This window comes from Pteropus vampyrus, unplaced genomic scaffold, assembly GCF_000151845.1.
Source record: "Pteropus vampyrus isolate Shadow unplaced genomic scaffold, Pvam_2.0 Scaffold393, whole genome shotgun sequence".
In the NCBI taxonomy this organism is placed as follows: domain Eukaryota; kingdom Metazoa; phylum Chordata; class Mammalia; order Chiroptera; family Pteropodidae; genus Pteropus; species Pteropus vampyrus.
Window position 1 is genome coordinate 205,322 of NW_011889174.1, and position 23,658 is coordinate 228,979.

Below are 23,658 nucleotides of genomic sequence, written 5' to 3' on the forward strand. Positions count from 1 at the left end.
AAGTTTTCTCCTCACCCTCAAGAAATATAATGACTTGAGTTTTTATTTAGATGTTGTTTAAATTAGGGGTCTCCAACCCCCAGGCAGTGGACTAGTACCAGTCAATGGCCTGTTAAGGAACTGGGCTGCATGGCAGGAGGTGAGCGTCAGGCAAGCCAGCGAAGCTTCATCTGTATTTGTAGCCGCTCCGCAGCACTAGCATCACCGCCTCAGCTCCACCTCAGATCATCAGGCATTAGATTCTCATAGAAGCACCAGGCTCTGGTGCCAAAAAGGTTGGAGACTGCTGGTAAAGTATGCCTCCTGTCCTTGAAAGAATATTTATGCATGAAAAGAGAGTTAGATATTAAAAGTAATATAATTATGGGGTTGTTAAATGACTTGGTCCTGGTTTGGATCTCTTCTCTCCTAACTGACTTGCTGTGTGGCTTCGAACAACCTCTCTGAACCTTGGTGTTTTTTCATATGTAAAATAAAGATATTGTCACTGGGTTGTTGCCAAATATTACATGAAATGGTGAATGAAATAAAGGAATAGCACAAAAAAAGCAAATGTAAAGCACTAAATGTAGCATTAACATGAAATTCGTGTTTAAAATTTATTAGTTTTATTTCCTTCTCTTTTAGTTGATTGCAAGGGAAAAGTTTCTATTAAATGGTGACACGGGATCATCGACTAAAGAATTTAGTGCTTTAAAAAATTTTAAGGTTGGCCTTATTTTGAGAACTATTGGTTTTGCATATACCTTTAGAAAATATAACCTTAGAAGACCCATTTATATGGTACTTTGCTGTATCACAGTGATTCCAAAGTACGAAATGCACACACACACACACACACACACACACACACACACACACACACACACACACACACACACAGAGCATCATAGCCCTCAGATTCCCTTATATTTAATATCAAGGTCTGTCCTTCCTTTCAAGCATCATGTGCTCATTAAACAGATGGAAGACACAATTTAACTACACATATGAAACCAATCATTTAAACCAGCTTACTGTGCTAAGGTCATCTGGGGAAGCTACATGTTTAGAAAGACACATTTGTTATCATATCAAGCCTTCAACTTATATTCCTGTTACCCTTTACTGTAGAGTGACATTTTTCTATAACCAATGAGAGACTAACAAGAAATAGCTAATTCTAACATTGCTGGAAGTGAGAGTTTTATAAACACACACACACACACACACACACACACGCACACACGTGAGCTTTGAAAAATCTTCAGAGACTACAATTATACCTTAAGTGTTAATTCCTTGTTCAAAAAAATATAACGGTATTAATAACTCTTCCTTAAGTGGATACACTAGAATGTTGCCTTGGTTATCTCAAATAGTTTTCCTGCAGCATTATTTTTTACTTATTTGCACTCATTCCTCACCGTTTACCTCTGTCTACCTCCCCCTAAGCCTCCTGTTGCCCCCTTTCTTCACTCCTCCGCCTCACTTTGCTCTTTAACACAGCACTGAAATCAGACAGATCTTTCCTTTTCAGGTAGGCCTCTCTGGCAAAGGCCTGTAGTTGGAACCGGAAGTTTGTCACAGTCTAAGTGAATCTTGTACTATATCACCGATAAGGAAGCTGTGTAAAATACCTGAAGATGAACCCAGAGACAGCATATTCTTACTTGGTCATACTGAGGTCTGCCAAAGAAAAACCTTGAATGACTGCTAGGAAATTTGAACTTCAGCGGCCAAAGCATTTTGCTGATTTAGTTATACTGCTGTTCTTTGTTGGTGGATGGTCATTATGATTGAAGTCTCATAAATCGCTCCAGGGAAACATTTGGGGCCCAGAATGATGAGATAAAGAATAATGACTGTGGTGAAATATAGGCTGTGCTACCTCTTCCATTTTCTAACCATTTGCATTTTCTAACCTTACCGCCTCTCCTTACTTTCTTTACATTTTTTCTTTTTAACTTTTGTTTGCTTTTGTTTGGACTGGATAATACTTTCTCATGCTTTAAAAGTCAAGACTCTGTAACATGTATACATTGAAGAAATTTCATTTCACTACTGAGTTTGTCTACCCTGCTCCTGCCTCCACAGGTAACTGCAAAAATCAGAGTCCTTTCTTGAAGCTGGTACAAACAGACCAAGATTTCTTAGTGGCAAAGAAGGATGGCCACAAAAGGACCTAAGGGAGGTAAAGCAAACCAGAATATTTCACTCTAAAATATGTCATTTTGGCATAAGGATTATTTTGAGCCGATTATTTTGAGAAACAGCAGAAAAGTTACCCTTTTGTAAGGGACATTAATATTCATAAAAAATTTCCATTTGTAAGAGTGTATCTGGCTCTGTACCAGGAATAGAAAGATAACTCTAAGCTTTTCAATGAAGAAGGCACCCACTTAACTCTGTATGACAAATTTTACTCTTGTTTACAATGCTTTTTTCTGGTCACCTTTCCATAACTTGCCTCCCTCACACCCACCATCTTTTGTTTTAGCTAAAGATGGTATTTAAGCTCAAATTCCAAGTTTTGAGTTTACTTATTCATGAGTTTCTTCCATGTATGTATTAGATAGACATGTGAATATGTTAATAAACTTTTGTTGTTGTTGTTGTTAATCTGTCCTTTGTTACAAGTATTCCAGCTGAATACTTAGAAGAGTAGAAGGAAAAGATTTTTTTCCTCCTTTACAAAGGGCAGCAGAGCTGGAGCAGGGGAGTAGAGGAGCTGTCCTGAGAAAGGAGCTTTTACTCTCTGGAGAGGAAGTGGGGATAGAGGTGACAGGTTAGTATGATTTACTGCATATGAAAGTAAATCTAAGCATAATCATTGTTTCAGTAATATTAAATGTTTTACAATTTGTTGATGTCATTTTCTACAATATGAGAAAGATACTCTGCAACTAAAATACACAGTAGTCTGTTAAACAGAAACAACAAGCTCCAAATGGAGTCACTTTTACTAGGCCCCACCAAGACTTAATGCCCACCCTGACTGCAGTTCCAGTCTCTCTCACAAGTGAAATTTTAAACCAATCAGGCTGGAGATTCCTGGTCAGCACTAGTGAGGTAGTCTGCCTGATAAGATCTGCTGCCTTCCCCTAAGGGAAAGTAACCTTGTCTGAAATAATTCACTCTTTTACATTCTTTGTTCTACTCTCTTTCTGCCTCCAAAAACCTTCTATTTTGTACAACTCATCAGAGCACCTTTGTATTTATTAGACAGGATGCTGCTTGATTCATGAATCATTCAATAAAGCCAATTAGATCTTTAAATTTACTCTGTTGAATTTTTGTTCTTTAACAAGCTCAATATTAATGGCCTTGGTAACATTTAGTTAGTAATCTTCTCTTTTGGAACCAAAGGATGAATTAGCAGCTCTTATTATAAGGGTTAGAAAGGTCTTGTGACTCACAATTTGCCAATTGAAACTATTTATTAGTAAGAAGAAATTCTTGGTTTATAGCCAGGTGGCTGAAAATCAGACTGAAGTCCACTTGGGAAAATGTTAATTCATCAAAATTTTGGTACAAATATATGTCTTTACTGGATAAAATGTGTGTCAAGAGAAGTTCTCATTTTGTAAGCTTCATCATTGGACTGTGGGACCTGTGAGGGCAGGGACCAAGTCTATTTCACTCACTTGGTGTATGTAGAGCCTCGTACTGTGCCTGGCACATACTACGTACTCAACAAATAATCACTGAATGAATAAATAATAGAATCATATGGAACCAGCCTACCGGAAAATTGTTAGCAAGCATTTACTACATTCAGGAGCACATTATTGGGTCCTTAGAAGAAACAGAAAAAACAGGAAAGAGAAAATATGTTAGTTTCTGGAATATACAGTCTAGATGTAGCAAACAAGTTTATGACTTTTGACTTAAAACAATAAAATCAAATTATTTAAAGAAAAAAGTTTTTAGTTTAGGAACAATTTTGGCACGATGATAAAAGAGGAAATGAATGATATAGTTATTCCCAAGAAAGGTCTTCGAGAGCTTTGCTATTTAGAAAATTACTGAGGAAGGAAGGAGTTACTATTAAAGTGGAAAAGGGAAGTTCAAAGAAGGTGGAATATGATATTTTGGCTTTGAGACTCACAATATCTGAACTCAGTTCAAACATGAAAATAATTTATAAAATAGACAGGTTTAGAGATTGGCATTGGTGTAGGAGGCTGAAGGAGAGCAGAATTTGTCACCCAAAATATGTCTATTTGGCATAAGGATTATTTTAGGTTAATTATTTTTAGGGAACATCAGACATAAGAAAAAGCTCTGAAAACTGAGTAGAAGTTACCTTTTTATAAGGAACATTTACATTTATAAGAGAAATCTCCATTTGTCTCCCTCTCTATACCAGGAAGAGAAGGATGACTAAATCTGTAAGAACTCTTATCAATGGAGAAAGCAAGAACTTAAATTTGCATAATAACCATGACCTTGTTTATTGTGCTTTTCCTGGTAACCTCCCCTAACTAGCCTCTCCACCAAACCCTCAACATATTCTTTTGTCTTTAGATGGAGATAGTTTTTTTTTTTAAATTAAGTTTATTGGGATAACATTGGTTAATATAATTACATAATTTTCATGTGTACATTATCATTTGACATCTGTATATTCTATTGTGTGTTTACCACCCAAAGTCCAGTTTCCTTCAGCTACCATATATTTGATTCCCTTTACCCACTTCACCTTCCCTTAACCCCCTTATATTTGACCCCCTTTAACTATTTACCTACTCTCTCCTCCCCCACCCCCTGCCTTCTGGTAACCATTAGTCTATAGTCCATGTCCACGAGTCTCTGTTTGTCCTGTTCATTTGTTGCTTTTAAGTTTATATCTCACATATAAGTGATATCATGTGATTTTCAACTTTTTCTGTCTGGCTTATTTCACTTAGCATGACTATCTCGAGGCCCATCCATGTAGTCGCAAATGGCAGCATTTCATCTCTTCTTATGGCTGAGTAATATTCCATTGTATATATGTACCACAACTTCCTTAGCCAATCATCTATCGTAGGACATTTTGGTTGCTTCCATGTCCTGGCCACTGTGAATAATGCTGCTATAAACATTGGTATGCAAATATCTTTTTGGATATGGGTTTTCAAGTCTTTGGGATAAATACCCACTAGAGGGATTGCTGTTTTATATGGCAGATCAATTCTTAGTTTTTTGAGGAACCTCCATACTGTTTTCCATGGTGGTTGTACCAATTTGCAGTCCCACCTGCAGTATATGAGGATTGCTTTTTGGAGATAGTTTTAAAGGTGATGACTTGGGCTATTTGGGGAAGTATTCAGTTTTCCTGGGCTTCTCCCATGTATATAAGAGGTACACATGTTATTAAACTTCTGTTTGTTTTTCTCTTGTGAATTTGTCTTTTATTTCAGGGGGCGTCTCAGTCAAGAGCCTAGAAGGGTAGAGGGAAAACTATTTTCCTCCCCTACGTGGCTAAAATATTTTCGTCAAGTTTCCAATTTAGAGGTGATTTCACACCACTATAAAAATGTCTTTTTTCCTCTAAAAATTTAAAGTGCTTATTAAAACAGTTGCAAGATACAGTATTCCAGAATACTGTCCTAAAAGGAGGAGTTCTGAGCTATGTATAAGAAGTGTACACTGCCAGGTGCTAAACTGGATCTAGCATCATGTCTAATAAAATTTCTTTTCAATGATGCAAATGATGAGGCATCCCCAAAAGAAAAACTCCTAGACCAAATAAATGGTAAAGTCGCTGGCACAAGTGAAAGAGAGAGAGTACTGGGTGTTTGTATTAGCTTTGCGTGTGTTTTCTTGGAACATTTTCTTTGAAGTTGAACTTTGAAGTTGACTTCTTTATGTGACACAGCAACTATCTTTTTTGACAATACTTTATTGATCTCAATGAATCCTTCCTCTTAAAACTGAGGGTCCATATGATTTTGATGAAATTTTGTTTTCAATTCTAGCTCTAGAAGTCAGCTCTTTCTCCCTCTGTCTCTATCTCTCTCTGTCCCTCTGTATCTGTCTCTGTCTCTTTCTGTCTGTCCCTCAGAGGTTTAGCCTTTCCCCCAGATAATCAGCAACCCCTGAGGCAGCAGAAGATAGTAGCCCAGACCTGACTAATGGTGATATGGTCCAGACTTCTAACAGGTTAATTTAAAGATGACATTTTGAGCTAAGTTATGTTTTAGCTCCTGAGCCTTAAGGTGGAAAGACTCCCTAGCCTCTCCCATGATACTGGACAGAGGGACTCTAGAAAGGACCTTGGAACTATCATCAAGACCTGAAGAAATGATTCATTACGCTTACCTCACTTCTGACCAATCAGCTCCCAATAATGACTCCTAACCCCTAACCCACGGTGTCTTGTGATTTTGCCCTATATAATCTGTAACCTAAATGTTATTGGGGAGCTAGGTCTTAAGAGCACTAGCTTACCTGTGTCTCTGGGATTGATGTCATTTCCTTAAATAAATCTCTACTTTCTTTGCCGCAAACTCCTATCTGTGTCTCCTTTGGCTTTGATGTATGCAAGCAAAATGAAGCCTTTGAGTCCAGTAACACTCTTTGCTTCCACTTCACCACCCAACCTTCTAATTTGCTTCAACTTGGCAAATCTACAATGGCCATTGTTTTCCGCACAGACAAATTGTTCTTAAGTAATGACCGCAGCTGTTAAGCACAAACACTATCCTTTCATATCTAACCACAGTTATACAAACCAAACTATTTAATTTCAGACACACGACTCCTATTTTATTTGGTGAAATATTAACTATCCATTGAGACGCTTCAATCTCTCTTTTAATTTAATGGATTTAAATAGAATATGAGATTCTAAAAGTACATTTATCTTATGCTCTACAGGAATGAGATCGTCTTTGTCATGTATTAAAAACAAAAATATACCCTTTGTTCTAGATACATAATCTTCATCCTTAAAAGATATTTGTTCTCTGTGATGTTCTATGGGAAATGGCTATGAATTAGGATAAAATAAAAACACTATCACCAAAAAAAAAAAAAAAAGTAAGCAAAGATATATACGGTATTTTCATTATTACTGCCAGGCTACATATCTTAGAAAAGGACATAGGTTTCTGTATTAGAAAGCTAAGGGGCTAAATTAAGAAAGAATAATTTTTGGGACAAGAGCTTCTGAGAAAAAAGAGAGATTTGAAAATTCAAATCATGGGGAGAATATCCTCACTCTTGCTCCATGTTCAAATGTTCCCTCTGCATGTGAAGACACTCAAATTCTTAGCACTGTTTTTTTTTTTTCTTTTTCTTCAGGATTTGGGGAACAGCAGAGGGAACTGGAAATCAGCCTCAAAGTTTTCAGAAAAACAATCTACAGTCTCGGATTTAAGAAGCAGCAATAGAAAAGGCTAGAGAAGGATTGTTTTAAGGTCTTGAAATCAAATATCTAATCTAATCTTTAATAGGAGCTCCATTTCACATAATCTCTTGTAGAGCACAGAAAGTTACACTTGGATGATTAATTCTTATGACATCATTAGAGGCAAAAAGAGTCAGTATTTGGATTCCTCCTTCCATGATATGGCCTTTCTCCCAGTTATAAAAGCATATCCTTTGAATTCAAGATGGACCATGCCAGACTGTGATTATTATATTGCTCCAGTCCTTGGAATTCACCCCCCAACCAAACTCCTCTGACACATACACAGCTGTGGTTCGACTGCCCACGTCAGTGTGGTCATCACTATGTATCGCATTGCTGCAGCAAGCATAAGTGTCTTAATCATCACTGTGACCAGGTGAATACAGGGCACAGCAACTGGCTCATCCACCCGAATGAGGCAGTGAGACAGCTGAGAGGAGCTCTGGTGCAGCCCGTGGTTCCTGTGACTCATGAATGGAGACCATACGGTTAGAGTATTATCAACCAGTTGGGCTTTTCTTTCATGCATCACACAAGTCGGCAATAATCAGGATACTCTGCCTGATTTTTGGACAATTTTAGTTTTCTTTCTTGTGACGCGATAGCTTCATCAACTCTATTCAGTGACACTATACTGTGCCCTGATTCCAAGCAAGTGAATCGGCAAAAAGGATGATAAAATTCTTGGTGCAAGATAATCTTTTAATCAGTTTGTTTATCAAAACTGGCTGCTAGCGGCATGTCATGAAAAAGTGATATTGGATACTCTACCAGTTTTTAACACAAACAACTATCAAGACAGGCTTTTAAAACAAGCAATAAGGGATTCAAATTTCCAGTGACCCTCGAGATTTTTAGCTTTTCTTAGCTATTGATTTTTAATGATGCGGTTTACCAGAATAGTTGCTGAAAAAAATATTCGAGAGAAATTTCTGCCATATTCTTATACTAATTCTGCTCCTGAAGGAACAAAAGCAAATTTCTTACATCTTCTTTGCGAATTTAAAGAAGATAGAACGTTTTGAATAAAAAGATTGTTCTTTTGTTTGAATATGGCATTAAGTTGATAACAATTTTCAAAATAAATTTAGTTTATTGGGGAAGATTAAAGGGTAAAGGGTAAAGCATATATTACTCATGCTTCCCAGTGTAACTTTGGTGAGAATAGCAGCTAGACTTATTCCTACTGTGAGTTATGAAAAAGAATGGCAAGAATAATTTATTAATCATTGCAGAAATGTCCATTCATAGCCCATTGAGCAAAAGTGACAAAATTGAATGTGGTAAAATATTGACCTGAAGTATATGTGAAAATGAATGCAATATACTTTTTAAGCTACACTAATGCAGTTAATTGTTTTTCTGTACAATTTGTAATATTGATGCTATATATGCATATAACACATAAAATTAGAAAAATCTTACATTGACTAACGTAGTTTCACAATCAGTTTTAAAGAAACAGGAGAGACATAAAAGAACAAGGGTATTTACAGCTGTCCTTGCCCATCACTTCCCCCAGGAGGCTCTGTTCCAACATGGTGGATCCAAGTGTCCTGCTCCACTTTACATGGTTGGAAATGCTATTCGTCACATGTAATTCTACACTCTTAGATTCCAGACCATGAAAAACAAGTGCCACAATATCTCCAAGAGAGAAAACAATACTTTCACTATTCATATTTCCTAAGAGATAGCATAGGCAAGATGATTTGTATAATGTAGAGAATTAATATTAAATGCAAGGCTGGCCTCAATTTTCCAACCTGGAGCACCATTTTGAGAGGGCCAAAATTCTCAATCTGTATTTTATTTTAATTTTAATGAATTAAAATAAAAGTGTTTTTTTTTTCCTGAGTCAATATAAGTATGAACATTGCCAATCAAGGAGCAATTTTGATCTAATAACAATACTAATCAGAAGAGAGTAAAAAAATAGTAAAAAAAAAAAGAGAGAGAAAAGGAAAAGGTATAAAGGGAGTAGAGTTTTTAATGAGATTGTTTAAGGGCATTTGTTTGCTATTTAAAACTTCCTTTGGTCCACACATCTGCTATCATCCTCTTCTATGGAATTTCAATAAAATAATACTATTCACATTAAATAATCACATAAAATCTTCATCTTCTCTTGATCAAATTCAACCTCTTTCAGGCTTTCCTTTATGAATTTATTTAAAGAAGACTAAAATGAACTGTGGGCATGTATTAATCTATTAGTATGACAAGTAACCTAAATACTGAAATACAGATGATAAGAGAATATTTTTCAGAACTATAAAAACACACATTGCATTATTTGGGGGTAGATTTAACCTTAAGATAACTGGCAACCTTAGTAACTGGCAAGAGTAAAAAATAGTCAATCTCCACTTTCTTTTTTCTCATAATATATTTCTTGAGAGGAAAAATTGGTACTGACTATAAATCCATGAAAAAGAAAAAAAGAATTATCCATTCCATGAGAGAAAGAAAGCCAAAACCTAATAAAACACTGTTTATATGTTACAGAAGATATTCGCTCACTTTGCACGGAGAGTCAGCCAGAAGATTCAGAACAAGTTCTTCTCATGATTCTTAACTGTGAAGTATAGTAACGACAGGTCAGTTGAATTTATAAGCCAGCTGGTTTTAGAAAGGTCTTGGCCATTTGCGAAGTCAGTCTTTTTTTAAAAAAAATCTTGTAAGAATGACCTCAAGAACCTACAAAATTTCCTTCAAATTTGTGGTAATGTTAATCAAAGTTCAGTCCAGCAATACCTTAAAATTAAGTATCTGACCATCATGAAATTTGACCCTGAGATGGAGAGGAAATATAATTGCTTTTTAAACTGCTGGGGTGCTACATTAATTGATTTTTTTTGGCGTTCTGGGAAAACCCCAGCATGTTGGTACCTCTTCATAACATTGTATAATTGGACCCTTAGGACTTTTCTGAAGTTTTTTTTAAGTGGTTGTTTATATTTTTACTGTATCTAAATTGTACAGAAGCCAAAGTTCTAGTTAAAGCTTTATATTGTAAAACAAAATTAGCTATAAGTTATTTCCATGTAACTTATCTGTATAACTTTCCAAGTAAATCTGTTCTTTGTGGTTGCAATAATACATCTCATTATTTAATATTTGACAGAATAAATGTGGTCATTATAGATATATCAATAGACTGATAGTGACATATGCCTTGGGGCATCTATATAAGAAAAATCACCTTTTTTTTTTTTGCGTTTTGAAGTATAGAAAGAGAAACAGATGTTTCTGGATGTGGTACAATTATATCTATTAAGATTTTATACTAAGGATGAGAAACCTTTAACACTTCCATTGGTGTATTTTATTAGAGATACTCCACTGGCCTTTAGGTATCTCATATCAGTACATAATAGACTCATGACCCATTAAGTATGCAAGAAGTCTTATATCTCAGTTATGTTTATCAGTCCAAATCTTGCCTTTCTTCTGTGTAATAAATATTAGTTGATGATGATGACAACTTTTCCTCCTGACTTAAGGTCAAAAGAGTAAATTAAAAGCTGCCTGACCTCAGATTTGCTGTGTGAAATATTGCCTATTTCATGTTCAAAGCTCAGGAGAAACAGCATGTCAAGTGGAGTATATTTATTAGTTCCTGCATTAGAACAAAATTTTACTTTCTTTCTCTGAACATCATTATTATTAATTGTGATCCATGAGAGCCTACGTACAAGGTCCAAGGTTGTTCTATAGTTAAAATATAATTAACAACAAGATCAAGCACTTTACCAAACTTTAGCGAGGAAGTCCATCTTTATTTCCTTTTCTCCTTGCTTTCCCAATTAGATTTAATAGATGTTCAGGTTTGGTTTCTTAGAGGAAACAGTTACATTCAAAGTCATACAAAATATCTGCAGGCTTTTGATTTGTTTCTACTTTCTTCGAATGTACAAACACAAAGATTTTCCAAATCAATACATCACATTTCTATTGTAGTTAAAATGGTTCATGACCTATTAAATAAGCAGTAAGTCAGCTTTGCTTGTATCTCAGTTATGTTTTCCAGTCCAAATTCTGCACCTCAGGAAATTACAGTGTGTAATATTATTTGATGATGATGATGATGATGATGACTTTAAAAAGGTATATCATAAAATGAATGGGAAAGGTGCTAATTTCATCTATGCCAATTATATTATTTTTATTCCTTTTAAGGGATCATCAATTTGTTAAAAATGTAACACTTTATCTGAAAAATATACTTGGTTTATAATTATTGTGAGTGGCTATTAATATAATGGCTTTTGATAAATTACATAACATTAATGTGATATATGTAAAATAGAGTCTATAAAAGATGGTTTAGAAATACTTTCTCTTTTGAACAGCAGTGGTTTTATAATCAACTGCATGATCTCTGTTCAAGTAAAATTCTGTGGTTTCATGGACTACACCGTAGTTGGCATAGTCCTGGGTTTGCTACCTCAATGAACCTAGGCCAGATACATGGCTTTCCTGAATTTTTATTTTCATGCGATTAAATGGGGATTAAATGTACTTACTTCCAGAGTTGTTGTAAGAATTAATGAGATTATGTTTGTTAAAATTGTGTGTGGTCAATACATGTAAGTTTCCTTTCTCCCTGTCATTTCTTAAGATCACCAGAATTGCAGAATAAAGAAACACATGTGCTCTCTCCTTAAATATTTAGGAGATGAAATTTTCTATAAGCTCAGTAATTTACTCTCAAAGAGTATAATGACTGAAAAAGTACCTTGAATAATAATATCGTTATAATAATGAGTTGTTTTCCTTGTATAGTCAAAGTACATATCTGATATGAAAAGCCTTCACTCGTGTAATTAATCATTTCATATGATAATGATAGCAGCAAAGTATAAAAAAAATTTAAAAAGGACTAAGTGCAAGAGAAAACAACATGAGGGAATAAAATGGATGGTCAAATTCTGTTCTCAGGAATTTGAAATCCTCGGCTTCTGTTTTGGAACTCTGATGGCTTTTCTCCATGCAGTGATGAGAATAGGTTGACTTGCGAGACATCCACTCATGTACCAGTGGAGAAAAACATGGCCAGCACATTCTTTCCCAACGGGCTTCATTTATGGATGCAGTTCTCAGAGATCCTGAAATGTCTTTTTTTTAAGTGTGTGGAGGAAAAGCCAGCTCATAGAGGACTGTGGCCTGTGTAATTCATCACCCTGCTAATGTCTCAAATGTTTAACAATGGAAGATTTCAATTTTAGTTGTGGCACTGTTTCCCAGGATTAAAGCCTCAAGTTGGAATTGAGTCAATGACAAAATGATTTAGAGGAGGTAAGCTCAGTGACAGCCAGGACCTGGTCTGTCTGGTTCTCTGCTGAATGACCTATAATAGTTCCTGGAATAATGCCAGGCATGTAGTAGGTGCCTTATTGTACAAATAAGTATTTGTAGAAAAAAAATGAATGAATGATTTAAAAAAAAATTGACCTTGAATATTTATACTCTGGTATAAGAAATTATGGAAACCAAATATATGTGATGGCTTTTAGTATATTTTAACCCCAAAGTAAACCTACAAAATCCCACAAAACATACCTAAATATGGCATAAAAAAGAGAAAATTTTAGTGAAATGTTAAATATTTAATGCAATAACAGAGTCATCATATGCGAAATATAGTTTGTAATTTTTATAAACCAATAATAGTAATTACTACTCATTGAGTATTTATTAGAACTGCACAATGGTCTAAGTGCTTTATGTATATACTCTCATCTAACAGCCCTGTACGGATATGTACATCAGGCATTATAGGGTAGTGGTTGGGAGAGACTTTGGGGCTAGACACCCTAAATTCAGACTTGGGCACTGAGCTGCTCTGGGCACTTCTTCTTGGTTTCTCGGTTTTCTTATTTGTGAGAAGGGGAAAATAAGAGTGCTTGTCTCATATGGTTGTTACAAAGATTAAATGTATAATTGATTCTAGGATAGTATCAGTCATGTAATATCCATAATTTCTCTCTCTCTGTCTCCCTATTTCTCTCTCTCTTGCTTTGGACAGTGCCTGGTGCAAAGTAGGAGCTATATAAATATTAGCAACCATTGTCTATTATTATCATTCTCATTTTATGGATGAGGAAACAGAGAAATAACTTGCTCAGAGCCACACAGCTGGTTGATACTAAAAATAAGTTTGGAATCTAGGTAATCTAACTCCAGAGCTTATGCTCTTAACCCTACACCACGTGTCTTCCCAAATGAAGGTACTGAAAATGTAGTTAATTCACTCTTAGTGATAAAATGCTCCTAGGATTTATTCAGTAATTTCCAAATAATAATTTGACACTGCTTGACTAGCATATCATGTTGAAGATTTCTGATGCACAAGTACAGGTGTTTCTGCGGTTATTAATAAAAATATGCTATTATTAACCCAGTTGCCTGATTAATTTTAAGAGCGAACACACTAGAAAATGATTGCTATTTTCTGTAATTTAGTCTTCAAAAATTGTTAGTAATCAAGAATAAACCTCATCTCAATAAGACCAGCTTTGCATTCGTTGGACACTAACACATCCCTAATATTCAATTCCCATCTGAGGTGAAGGATCCACAACAATAATTCTAGTTAAGGGTGTATTTGTCGTGAAGATTTGATGCAGCCCAAGGAAGGGCACGGTTATCTTTCAGTGGCTGTGAAAGAGATTGGTGTTTCTGAAAAACAATCAGAGCACACATTTATTTAATAAAAAAAATAATGTGGGACAATAACATGCATTACTAACAATGCTGACTACATTTAACAGTAAATGAAGAGAAATCCTGTTTGTTTAAATGTTGAATTTCGTCTTTAGTTGCATCGATGGTATGATCATGAAATGAATAAAAAAAAAAAATTGATTTTCTAATTTCCAAATCTTCCTGCAGAGTAGTTTAATTTTGTAAGTTTAAACAACCTGTGAAACCAGGCCGGGTATGTCAAGTACATTATTTATAAAGTGAAAGATTGAAACTTCAAAAAAGTGATTTTCTATGAAAAATTACAACAGTTTTTCTTTCTGAAATCAGGCGCATTGGTTTATATGCATAGATACAGGCCAAGTGTAAAGTAATTAACTTTTGGACTAATTCAACTGGTCAATTTAGCTTTAGACACTGCCTCTATTGCAGTCATGCCATGTCACCTTAGAGTCTCTACAACACCATAGTGAACATTCAAGAAAAAATTAATTTAAAGAAACCTGTACTTCTTTCTACTTGAAAAATTCAGGCATATTCTTTAAGCTTCAATTCTATATTCAGATTTTCTCCAAGTACTCTGAAAAGTTGGAAAGCAATTAGTATACTGAAAGCAGAATTTCTCTGCAACTGAGGTTATGATTTCTTTAACTTTTATCTGTCAATCTCTTTAGCTTTTTACCTGTAAAAAATACTTTTGAGCCTGTTCTGGAGGTCTACATGACAGCTATGGAGTTGAGGTATCAAGAATGATTCTATTTCTCAATTTTTATAGAATAATCATAAAATCTCTGATGAATATTTAGCTGTGTATGGGAGTAATTATTGATAATGACATTAACATAAATTTATGTAGAACAAAAGAAATAGGTTTAATTTTTATACTCCAAGTCAATCAGTAAATAACTATATATATAAAGTGCATGATTTTATAAATGGAAAAGAAACTCTCATTTAGAAATAAATCACAAGATACTGTTTGGTTAACTGTAAGGCAAAACAACTTTTTGCTAGGTGTTGTGATATTTCTGCCAAATCTCTCCAGTGCATCAGTCTTTTGCCTTGGCATCATTATTGCATCTTTCTCTGAGCTCGTCTTATTGTTAAAATGGCCTCCCTGGCTTCTGTGTGAGCTATTGCTTCTGCAGAGAATGTCGTCCCCTCCTTTAGGCCTGGTAAACTCCCTCACGACCTTCAGATCTAGCAAATGCTCCCATCACTCTCTCATTGGTTAGAGGCTTCTAACATATGCCCTTATAAAAGTGTTCTGTTGGATCAGCACACTTACCCAAAGTTGTAATTATGCCTTCATTAGTGTGATAATCTGATGAATATCTTTCTTCTCTATTAAAGTGTAAGAGTCAGAACCATGTTGGCTTGTTCCTGAATTTTATCCCCAGAGTTTCCAGAGTGCTTAGCATGGAGGAGGAAACCAGTGATTGTTAACTGAAAGAGGAAAGTAAGGAAGAGAGCAAGAGAGAGAGAGGAAGAGAGAATGAGGGAGGGAGAGAGATAGAGATAAAAATAGAGATAGAGATAGATGGGTGGGTGAGAAGAAGAAGGAGGAAGTACGGGAGGAAAGAGAAGAGAAGGAAGGAAGGAAGAAAGGAAGGGAGGGAGAGAGATAAAGAAAAGATATTAAAGAAAATAAAATTAAAAGTATTAAGGAAAAGAAGGGAATTAATACTTATCGAAACCTATCTTGGTCTTTATAAGCACTTTATAAGCATATTATTTTTGTGTTCTGACAACCTTAAAGAAGTGAGATTTTTGAATCATGTTCCATAAGACCCCACCCAATGCCAGTGCTCTCCATGTTATATTACATTTTCTTTGCCCAATTAAATGTTCTTTTTCTTTGTGGTTTAATTTTAATTTTTTTTTCCATGTGGAAGTATGACATACTGATGCCTAACACAGAGTGTTTATCATGTGCCAGGTACCTTTCTAAATACTTTACACATACTACCTTTTTAATCCATAAAACAGCCCTACTATTATTCCCATTTATCAACAGGAGACATTAAGGCTAAGGCTCACAAAGCTAGTATATGCTAAAGCCATGATTCAAGCCCAGGCAATCCAGATTCAGAGTCCATGTGCTTGATCACTGCCTTGTACTGCTTCTTCACAGAGAGCAAACAGATTTGTCTGAGCGGTCTTTGTTTTTCTGACCAAAATGGTTCACCTGGACACATACAGTAATGCCATCTCTGCCCTCCATCTGGGAGTGTTAACTGACAGCTGGTAGCATCATAGAGTCAGTTACACACAGGCCTGGTCACACTTGGCCTGTCTTCCCACTGGCACAAGGACCATACCACCAGTGGTGTGAGGATGAATGGGAACACACTCTCCAGTCAGACAAAAATTAGTCTGGATTAGGTGGCATCCATTCTATTCATGAAAACAGAGCTGGGAAAAATTTTTTTCCTGCTGAAACTTTAATAATTTGACTGAAATGATAGCCATCTCAATAATAATGCATAAATAATTCAGCTTGATAAAATGTGTCCTTTGGTAGTCAAGATATTAATCCTTGTTTTTGGGAATAGTCAGCCCCGTTTGGTTCTTGTTCAAACTCTACTTTTTGCTGTGGAGCTAAGGCTATATTTTAGGTATGATTCAGAGTATCAAAGACTGTTTGAGTTTAAAGGGGCCTTGGAGGTCATAAATCCAACCCCCTTATTTTATATCAGAGAAAACTAAGGTCTAGAGAGACAGTTTAAGAAGAATGAATATTTCTTTCAAAGTTAAAATGACTCAGAGAGAAAGACACCATGGAAATAGACATTTTTCATGTGCTGCCTCATATTTAGTTACAAAATTGAGAAATCCAGTAAGTAAATGTTTGTTGCTGTTCATCTTTTTACTCATTTTCACATTTTATTCATCTTCCACAGAAGTGAATATAAAAAATGCCTACTTTTCTCTGCTATAAGAACACCTGTTTATTGGGTCGTCAGGGGCCAAACACAAAAATCTCCATTGGGAGATGTCCATGTAAGTTTATGTGTTTTAGTACCAGAGATGCTATCTGATTTTATAGGCTTGGATCAACTTTAAATAAATAATAAGGCCTGATAAATATTTGTTGAGTGAATGAACGAAGACATGAATTAATCGGTGAGCACATGTGGAGCTCCTCTCATTTGAGGTATATAAATGAGGCTAAAAGAAAATAACATCTAATACCTTTTCAGGGAGGCAGACACTGTGTGGAGAGAGAGATTTCCAAGGAAGAATTGTCTTTAAGTTGAAAAGGATTTGGGGGGTTTAGGATTTAAACTAGGACAACTGCTGGAAATAAAGAGAAACTTGGCAGAGCTGGGATTCACCTAGAGCAAGGAGGTCCTTTGTATTTTTCTAAAGCAGAAAAGTGTCCCTGGAGATAGCATGGACTGGAATGGCAATCTTTCCTTCTGGGTGGAAGCAGAGCTCCCAGCTGTAGTAGGTTTGAGATCACCTGCTCTGCCCATCCATTTTGCTTATTCTGTGATGACCTGGGATCCCTACCAGGCAGCATGGCCTAGGGGCCTGGTTCAAACAAACGAGTGTGTCAGAGCCAGTCTTCCCCAGCATAGCTTCCACGTGCTCTCCAAACATCACTAAGGATTCTGTTATGCTGAATAAACACCAAATTGACAATATTGGCAACATTTCCAGATAAGTTAAGGCCTTGTTTCTTAAACTAAAGTCTCAACTATAGGTCATCAGCATCCATATTTCTCCAGCATATTGTAGCATTTTTTGTTTACATGTCAGTTTTCCTCATTAGACTCTAAGATTCTTGAGGATAGAGACTATGCTATGCCTCATTTATTTTTTAAAAAGCTTTACTGATGTATATAATATACATCTCTTAAAATTCACTTATTTTAAATGTACAATTCTATAATTATTAGTAAATTTCCGGAACTGTGCAATCATGATCGCAATCTTATTTTAGATAATTTCTATCATGTCAAATAGAAACTTCATGCTTATTTGCTTTCACTTCCTTTCCCACCCCAGTCCTAAGCAACCACTAACCTACTTTTTTGTCCTATTTATTTCTTTTTTAATATTTACTCTTATTTTATATTTTATTTTACAATTTATTTTTACTCTTGTTTTATTACTACCTTCCTATATTCTCTATATCCACTTAAAAAATAAATTTATTTATTTAAATTAAAGTTAAACTAATTAGTTCATTAATTTAAATTAGTTTCAAGTATGCAGTATATTAGACATCTCTAATGTTCATAAAACGATCCCCCCAATTGTTCTCTCCCTCCCCTGGCCCTCCACTTAGCCATCATATTATTGCTAACTACATTCTCTCTTCCATGCTCCCTGTGCCCAGCTATCAACTATTAATTTGTACTTTAACCCTTCACCCCATTCTCCCAGCCTCCCAACCCCACTCCCCTCTGTCCGTCACCAAATCGTCCACTATATTTGTGAGTCTGTTTTTGATTAGCTTGTTCTTTTTGTTCCTTACATACTGCACATAAGTGAGATCATATGGTGTCTATCTTTCTCTGTCTGACTTATTTCATTCAGCATAATAACCTCTAGGTCCATCCATGTCATTGCAAATGGTAGGATTTCATTTTTTATAATGGCTGAGTAATATTCCATTGTATATATGAACCATAATTTCTTTATCCAATCATCTTTTGATGGGCATTTAGGCATATCTTGGCTATTGTAAATTGTGCTGCAATGAATATTGGAGTGCATAGATCTTTACGAATGATTGTTTTGGTTATCATTGGATAAATACCTAGAGGTGCAATTGCCGGGTCAAAAGGTATATCTATTTTTAATTTTTTGAGAAACCTCCATACTGTTTTCCATAGTGGCTATACCAATTCGCAATCCCACCAACAATGTATAAGGGTTCCCTTTTCTCTGCATCCTCACTAACACTTGCTGTTTTTTGATTTATTAATGATAGCCATTCCGACAGGTGTGAAGTGATATCTCAGTGTGGTTTTAATTTGCATATCTCTGATGATTAGCGACCTTGAGCATCTTTTTATATGTCTGTTAGCCGTCTGTATTTCCTCTTTGGAGAAGTATCTGTTCAGGTCTTCTGCCCATTTTTAAATTAGATTTTTTGTTTTTTTTTGTTGTCGAGTTGTATAAATTCTTTATAAATTTTGGATATTAACCCCTTATCAGATGTGTCATTAGCGAATATCATCTCCCAAACAGTCAGTTGTCTTTTTGTTTTGTTTATGGTTTCCTTTGCTGTACAAAATCTTTTTAGTTTGATGTAGTCTCATGTATTTAATTTTCCTGTCCTATTTACTTTTGAAGCCCAGTGCCTTGGAAAATGTTGGGTACCTAGTACGTACTTAATAAAAGTTTGTTCAATGCCTTAATTAATTAACTAATTAATTAATTTGGTACCAGGGGCACAACGCTTTCTGCTAAAAGTATTTGATGTTTTGTGCATATACAAGTACTTTAAAATGGAATCATACTTCATCAGAACAACTTGTGAGGGGTCAGAGCTAGATGATGAAAAAAATAGAGCTAGAGAGCATAAATAATATGCTCAAATCACTCAACTACAAGTGACAAAGCTATGCCTTTTGATGACATAGCATAGCAGTATTCACTCTGTTGTGGTCAAATAAAGGTGATAGAATTTTGAGAAAACTATGGTCTACGTAAACATATTTGGAATTTTACTTAGAGTTTAAAATAAAAACTCTCACTATATTTAACCCTGAGTTTATTCGATATAGTATAATAATTTTTTTACTTTAATATGAAGTTTACAAATGCAAAATGACATGGAGAACTGAAGAATTTATTCGAGGTTTCTAAAAACACATATTTCTCCTGTTATTTGGTTAATTCAAGAGCATGCAGTCCCCCTAAAGTCCCCTTTGTGGAGGTGGTAGTTCAACTCTGCCCTTCATTTTTGGTGAGGAGGTATGACTTTTAAATATCCAAAGTGATATGGAAAATAATTATTAAAAAGTGTACAAAAGAAAAAGAAAATACTTTTCATTAAAATATACTTTAACTCAATCAAAATTATCTTAATTTTCCTGTGTGCTATATTTTATGGATGTATGATTCTGTGGCAAAAATAAGCATACCTTTCTTTTAAAAGCGGTTCAGGTTGGCACATGCCTATGGTTTGTTATCCTGTTCCTCAGGGCAGATTCTTGCTGGTTCAAGCAAAGCAGGATGTAGTTCTTTGCCCAAAGTGATTTGGGCTTTATCTGGCAGCTGGATTTGTCTTAGGTTTACAGAATGCCACATAGGATCTTCAAGTTCAATTGCCCTTAAATATCCAAAAAATGAGGGGATGGTGAGCTTCTCTGGGCACCTAAAGCTATAATTCCTTTTTATGGAGTATTATTATAAACTACTGCAATAAAATTTTACTTTACTCCATTAAAATCCCAGCTTATATGCATTATTTATCAATATGAATAGTTGTTTTTATGAGTTAGCTTATTTTGTATGTACTCTCAGCTCCCTGGGGACTCTTACAGCCCCAGTTACAGTTATAGCTACTGCTCTATCCTAATTATGCAAAATGAGCAATTGAAAATGTGGAGCAACTACAGAGACAAGCAAACACAGAAACACATTTGTAGGATGGGAGTGTTAAGATAGAGTCGGAGAATTAAAGGACTAGAGAGATTGAATAATGATTTAAATTGAGGAAGAGAGAGGCAAGAAGGAAGTTTTGATAAAAGCCAAAAATTTGCTATAGAATTTATACTCTAATGAGTTAAGTAGATTTATTAGTTTAAAACCAGATTATATATATGACTGAACTATAAAATATATCTCATATATTTTACAAAAATAATAAAAAACATAATATTTGCTAAAATTGAAATCAGTCGTAAGAGGTTGGAAAAACAATAAATCCATCAGTACACAACAATAAAAACAATAAATCCATCAGTACACAACTTTGCATGTGACTCATTTTAATGCAACATCTGATTTTATGCTACCTTCCCTCATTTAGAAAAACCCCTCGTGCAAGGACCTTGTCAGTTTATAATCCCTTATTTTTTGTTTTTTACACCTACAGCACCTGATCTTCCTAGGTGGTCTCCCATCCAAATACTAACCAGTCCCTATCCTGCTTAGCTTCCGAGAACAGATGGGATCGAGCTTGTTCAGGGTGGCATGGCCGTAGACCCTTGTGCAGTTTTTTGAGTTAAATTTAAGGTTAAAGTTGAAATGTCTAATTTTTCATTCATTCATTAATTTTACAATAAATATTTACTGAGTGTCAGCTATGAACCAGGCACTGTTCTGTGCACTGGGACTAGAGTCAGAATAAGTTAGATGAGCTGCCTGCCTTCATGGACATTATATTCAAGTACGGAGGCAAATCATGCACAAGAAAATCAATAAATGAGAATTTCTGACATGTACAATGAAGAAAATAAAAATGGGCAATGGGATAGAGAATGACTGGGGAGGCATTTTAGATATGATGGTCAAGGGAAATCTTTTGTATGGAGGGGACATTTCAGTTGAGCTCTGGAGAAGGCAGGTCTAAGAAAAGCAAGGCATGAAGGGTGCACCATGTGTAGTGATCAGCAAGTACAAAGACCCTGAGGGAGAAACAAGCTTCTATTTGAGAAAGAGAAAGATCAGGTGATTGGAAATGAGTGAGGGAGAGGAAAAGTGGTAGAGAAATGTGAAGAAATAGTCATGGACCAGATCAGGCATTTTCTTGCAGGCATGTCAGGAGTTGAAATTTTATTTTAAGGGCAAAAGAAAGTCAAGAGGATTTAAAGCAAAACAGTCATAATCTGATTTATACTTTTATAGACTCTTCTGGCTGTTGTTCGGATTTTGGATTATAGGGAACAACAGTGGAGGCAGGGGCAGTAGTTAGCAAGCTATTGCAATAACCCAGGAAAAAAGGTTGGGAGCGTGTAATAGTGTAGGGGGAGGAGCCAGGTAACAGAAAAGAGAAATGGACAAATTTAAAATATTTTAGAAGTAGGATGGCCTGGATGTGAGCAAGGAAAAGGGACAAATCAAGAATGCTTAGAGTTGATATAAGCAACTGAGTGGAAGGTGCCAGTTACTGAGATGTGGATCACTAAGGGAGGAATAATATTTTTTGGATGACACAAGAGTTCTTTTCTGGCTATATTAAGTTTAAGATGACTCTGAGACAAACTAATGTGGATGTCAAAAGCCTTCTAGTTGTGTGAGCCTGAAGTTCAGGGGAGAGTTCAGGGTAGTGAATAAAAGAGGGGTATTATCAGCATAAAGATGAGATTTTGAGGATATGGCATCAAGGGGAAATTTGAAAATAAAGAATGCTCAGTACTGAGTCTTGGGACAATCCCAAGCATAGAAGTAGTTTAGAGAAGAGAAGCCACTAAAGAGGCTGTGAAGTTTCTCTCAGGAGAGAGAAGAAAACCAGGGGAGTGTTGAGTCTCACAATGAAGAGAAGAAAGTATTTAGGAGAGTGGTCATCTGCATGGATTACTGCTGTGAGGTAGAGTGAGAAGAGGACTAATCATGGAAAGGAGAGAACGTTTGAAGCTGCCGTCCCTAAGTGTTGGGCAATAACATTTAGTAGGGGCATGAAGTCCCATTTGAGTCAAATGGTCATGAATTTAAAGGGGGAGACCAGTCAGCATGGTGTGTGATTTTCTCAAGTGCAGTTTAGTTTCTCAGGCACAGAATAGGAGAAGGCAAATATTTGGGTTTAGTCAAGGTTGAAATTTTGTTGAGAGGGGATTGCAAAGGAGTGTCATAGTGAAGATACATGGAATTTATACAAGTTAAAAGAAGGAAGTGAGCACATGAGAATGGTGATGGGTAGTGTAAAGTGTTAGGATCATCGGACTGAACGTTCCAATGGACTCAAGATTTAGTGGCATTAGGGATACCAAAATAAGTGTTGCAAGGGTAGGAAGTGGGATGCTTACTAATTTTTCAGAGTTGGCAACACTGTTGATTGATGGAGTGAAATAATACAGCTGCTATGCAGATAATAAGAACACAGACAAAAGGTGGAGAGCGGCTTGTCATCAAGCTGGAGTCTAGGGTTCTTCAGCATAGGATAAACTCATTTAGGCTGAGAAGTACCTAAAGAGTTTTGAAGTTAAGGGATTCCTGTGAAGATATGCCAGTTCTCTAAGAGCATCTCTAATATAATAACCAAAAAGTGATAGCTTAGGTCAACTTTTAAATCTCATTGTCACTAAATATTTTGGTTTGAGGATTGTATCATTTACTATTATGTGACTATGAGCATTATATTTAGTTTTTGAGCTTCATTTATAGAAGGAGTGTATTACCATCACCACAATTGTCATCACCATCACCATCACCACCATCACCACCATCACCAACACCACCATCATCACCATCACCATCATCCTCATCATCATCACTGCTATATATAGGTTGCTATAATTTATTTAGGGCCTTTCTACTGTCTCTGTATACAATACTCTGTCCCCAGATCGTTGCTCAGTGAGTTATTCAATCTTCATTTCAAACATTACCTCCTCAGAGAAGCAGTCACTCAAACTAAAGAAGGACATCCTGTCTTCTGACATTCT

At 35.7% G+C, this 23,658-nt stretch overlaps 1 protein-coding gene and 1 pseudogene across 2 annotated transcripts in view; both read right to left on the minus strand.

The window, feature by feature from the left end:
* Positions 1–23,658, minus strand: part of KCNQ5 (potassium voltage-gated channel subfamily Q member 5) — a 469,107-nt gene that overhangs the window by 184,900 nt on the left and 260,549 nt on the right. The window lies entirely within an intron of this gene.
* Positions 21,141–21,259, minus strand: LOC111731716 (annotated as a pseudogene).